Source organism: Jaculus jaculus, chromosome X, assembly GCF_020740685.1.
Source record: "Jaculus jaculus isolate mJacJac1 chromosome X, mJacJac1.mat.Y.cur, whole genome shotgun sequence".
In the NCBI taxonomy this organism is placed as follows: domain Eukaryota; kingdom Metazoa; phylum Chordata; class Mammalia; order Rodentia; family Dipodidae; genus Jaculus; species Jaculus jaculus.
Genome location: NC_059125.1, coordinates 74,237,986 through 74,242,838, shown reverse-complemented (window position 1 = coordinate 74,242,838; position 4,853 = coordinate 74,237,986).

Here is a 4,853-nt window from a genome sequence, read left to right as displayed (position 1 = left end):
TGGTGTTTTCTGCCAGCAATGCACACCTGACTGCCACAGTGTTACTAATATCCATTTCACAAACCCTGAAGAACTTTTATCATTTCAATATGGCAGGGCTAGTGGTGATGAATTTCCCTCAGCTTTTATTTGAGAAAAATCTTTTTTTCTCTCTCTCTCATTTCTAAAGGCAAGCAAGATGTACAAAGTTGGAACAGTTTTTAATCTATCATCCCACTTTCTCTTAGCTTGCATGAATTCTGCTGAGACATATGTAATAGAACTGTGGTGCTCATTGACCTGGAATGTGCTTATTTTCTTTTCATATTTTGTCCAGTTTTTGATACTTTCATTGTGTGTGTGCAAGTTCGTGTGTGTGTGTGTGTGTGTGTGTGCAGATATGCATGAACATATGTACATGCATGTGTAGATCCTAGATGGCAATCTTACGTATAGTACCTCAGGTGCCATCTACTCTTTTGAAGCAGGGACTCTCATTGACCTGGAACTTGTCAAATATGTGGACTGGATGGCCAGGCAGCCCCAGGGGTCCATCTGTCTCTGCCTCCCCAATGCTGGGAGCACATGTGAAACTCACATGTATAACTACCATGCTTGGATTTTCTTTTTCTGGTTCTTTTTAAAATGAAGCTTCTGGAGGTTGAAATTCGATCTTCATACTTGGAATACAAGCACTTTACAAACTGAGCTATTTTCTTAGCCTTTTATTTTGTGATGCTTTGGTGAACACTTCTTGGGGTTAAATTTGAATACATCTGAATATCCAATACTTAAGTTCAAATATTTGCCCAGATATTGGAAATTTTTAGCTACTATTTCTTTTAATATATATTTAATTGTTATTCTCTCTCCTCTTTAGTTTCCATTAGGCAAATGTTTACTTTCTTGATAGTTCCCTTAGATACTGTTGGGTCCTTTCCTTCTCTGTCATTATATTTTTGTTCTTACAGCTAGATGATTTCACCAGCATCTGTTTGTATTTGATTTTTTGATGTTTGCTATCCTTACTAGGGTAAGGTGGAATCTCACAGTAGTTTTAATTTGCATTTCCCTGATGATTAGAGATGATGAACAGTCCTTTAGGTGTGTGTTTCCCATTTGTATTTCTTCCTCTGTGAACTGCCTGTCCAGTTCCTTGACCCATTTTGTGAGTAAGTTGTTTGACTTTTTACTGTTTAGGTTTTTGAGTTCTTTGTAGATTCTGGAAATTAGGCCTCTGTCAGTTGGATATTCAGCAAATATTTTCTCACATTCTGTGGGTAATCTATTGGCTTTGTTTATTGTATGCTTGTCTGTAAAGAAACTCTTCAGCTTCATGTGATCCCATTGGTTGAATGATTGTTTAACATACTGTGCTACTGGGGTTTTGTTCAAGAAGTCTTTTTCCATTCCTATATCATGGAAAGTTCCTCCTAACTTTTTTTCCAGTACTAGCTGAGTTTCTGGTGTTATATTGAGGTCTTTGATCCATTTGGACTTGATTGTTGTGCATGGCAAGATGTGTGGATCAAGTTTCAATTTCTTACATAGGGTTGGTTACACAGTTGGTCAGCATCATTTGTTGAAGATGCTGTCTTTTTCCCAGACTATATTGTTAGGGCCTTTGTCAAATGTCAAGTAGCTTTAGTTACTTGACCCAAAGTCTGGGTCCTTGATTCTATTCCATTGGTCTATAATCCTGTTTTTTTTTTAATTTATTTATTAGAGAGTGACAGACGCACAGAGAAAGACAGATAGAGGGAGGGAGAGAGAATGGGCGCACCAGGGCTTCCAGCCTCTGCAAACGAACTCCAGACGCGTGCGCCCCCTTGTACATCTGGCTAACGTGGGACCTGGGGAACCAAGCCTCGAACCAGGGTCCTTAGGTTTCACAGGCAAGTGCTTAACTGCTAAGCCATCTCTCCAGCCCTATAATCCTGTTTTTATGCCAGTACCACACTATTTTTATTGCTATGGCTTTGCAATATCGCTTTAGAACAGGTATGGTTATGCCTCCAGTGGTGTTTCTTTTGTTAAGAATATGCTTGGATATCCAAGGCCTTTTGTTTTTCCATATCAATTTTGAGATCAATTTTTCTATCTCTGTGAAGAACGATGTTGGGAATTTGATGGGAATTGAATTAAATCTTTAGATTGCCTTTGGAAAAATTGCCATTTTCACAATGTTAATTCTGTTTATCCAGGAGCATGGGAGGTCTTTCCAATTTTCTTAAGTCCTCCTATATTTCTTTTTTGAGTGTTTTTATGTCTTCCTTGTATAGATCTTTCACTTCCTTGGTTTATGTCATATATTACATTGACAAATTTCCCTATGTTGAACTACTTTGTGTTCCTGGGATGAAGCCCACTTGATCAAAGTGGATAATGAATTTCATGTGTTGGTAAATTCGGTTTATGAGGATTTTGCTCAGGATCTGTACGTCTAAGTTCATCAGGGAAATAGGCCTGCAGATGTCTTTTCTTGTGGCATATCTGCCTGGTTTTGGTATTAGTGTGATAGCAGCTTCATAGAAGGAATTGGAGAGCTTTCCCTTATCTCCAATTGTGTATCACAGTTTGAGAAATATTGATTTCAGTTCTTCCGTGAAGGTTTGATAGAATTCAACTGAGAAGCCATCTGGTCCTGTACTCTTCTTTTTGGGGAGGTTTTTCATCATTTTTTCAATGTCGATGAATGTGATAGATTTGTTTAGGAGAATAATCTGCTCTGGGTTTAGCTCTGGTAGATGGTATGTGTCTAGGAATTTATCCATTTCCTGTATAATTTCCAATTATGTAGAGTAGAGGTTTTTGAAGTAAGACATGATTCCCCCAATTTCACTCATGTTAGTTGTGATCTCTCCTTTTTCATTTCTAATTTTGTTAATTTGAAGTGCCACTTCTTTTTTTTTTTTTTTTTTTTTTTTTTGGCTTGGCCAAATTGGCCAAGGGTTTGTCAATCTTATTTTTTTTCCAAAGAACTAACTTTTTGTTTCCTCATTTTTCTTGTTTTCTTAGTTTTGAATTCATTAATCTCTGCTCTGATCTTAAGTATCTCTTTCCATCTGGAGTTTTTGGGTTGGATTTTTCTTGCTTTTCCAGTGTCTTTAGGTGGACGGTTAGGTTATTGATTTGGAATTTCTATGTCTTTCTTATGAAGGCATTTAATGCTATGAATTTTTCCCTGAGGCCCACCTTCATTGTGTCCCATAAATTTTGGTATGATGTGTTCTCATCACTTGTTTCTAGAAATTTCTCTGTTTCATTTTTTCTTTCATCCACTATCCATTTATTGTTTAAAAGTGTGCTGTTCAGTTTCCAGGAGCCAATGGGATTTTTGTTGGGTGTTTTGTTATTAATTTCTAGCAATATAACAAAATTATCTGATATCATGCAGGGAATTATGATGTCAATCTTCCTGAATATATGGAGGCAGGCTTTGTGACCCAGTATATGATCCATTTTAGAGAAAGTTCCATGTGCTGCTGAGAAGAATGCATAGTCCATGGATTTGGGATGGAATGTTCTATAGATATCTGTTAGGTCTAAATGTTGTATGGTTTTGTTGAGCTCTCTCACTTCCCTGCTGAGTTTCTGTTTGGATGATCGATCTATTACTGATAATGGTGTATTGAAATCCCTAACTATGATGGTGGTGGTGGTTATTTTTGTTTTATTGTCATTTAGATCTTGTTTTATGAATTGTGGTACACCTGTGTTTGGTACATAAAGATTGATGATTGTAATATCTTCTTGCTGGTTTGTTCCCTTGATCAGTAGAAAGTGGCTTTCTTTGTCTTTTTTATTATTCTTGGCTTGAAGACTTTCTTATCTGATATTAGTATGGCTATGACTGCTGGTTTCTTATTCCCATTTACTTTCCACCCTTTCCCCCTAAGGAGGTGTCTGTCTTTAGTCGTGAGGTGGGTTTCTTGAAGACAGCAGATTGAGTGGTGTAATTTTCTGATACACCCTGTTAGCTTGTGTCTCTTGAAGGGTGAATTAAGGTCATTGATATTTAGGGTAATGACTGTGAGGTTTGATTTGATCTCTGCCATATTATGTTGGTTTATATGGTTTGGTGTTTTCATGGACTTTGAAGTTTTTTGTGCCTTCTCTGAGTTAGGTTATTGTGATCTTCTTATAGGTACTTGAGGTTGATTATTTGATTCTTCTGTGTGGAGAATTTCTTGAAATACTCTCTGTAGTTTTGGTTTTGTGTTCATATATTTGTAAAGTTGAGTTTTGTATTTAAAGTTTTTCTTTCACCATCTATTATGAGGGATACTTTTGCTTGGTAGAGTAATATGGGTTGGAATCCATAGGTTCTTAGACTTTGCAGTGTTCCATTCCAGGCCCCTCAGGCTTTCAGGGTTTCCACTGAGAAATCTGAAGTGATTCTGATGGGATTACCTTTAAATTTGATTTGTTGTTTTTCCCTAGCTGCTTTTAAGACTTTCTCTTTGATGTCAGTGTTTAGAGTCTTAATGACAATATGTCTTGGAGAGTTTCTCCGTTGGTCCAATCTGTTTGGAGTTCTGTTAGCTTCTTTTTTTTAATTTAATTTTTATTAACATTTTCCATGATTATAAAAAAAAAATATCCCATGGTAATACCCTCCCTCTCTGTTAGCTTCTTGTATCTTGATGGGCCTTTCTTTTCATAGAGTGGGAAAGTTGTCTTTGATTATTTTGGTGATTAAGTTCTTCATGCCTTTGGTCTGAATTTCTTCCCCTTCTGGTATTCCCAAGATGTGAATGTTATGACACTTGAGGGTATCCCATATTTCCCTCATGTTCTGTTCACAGAAAATTTTGAACTTATTGAAACTTTTGCAATCTTGAACTGTTTCTTCTATTTTGTCTTCCAGTACC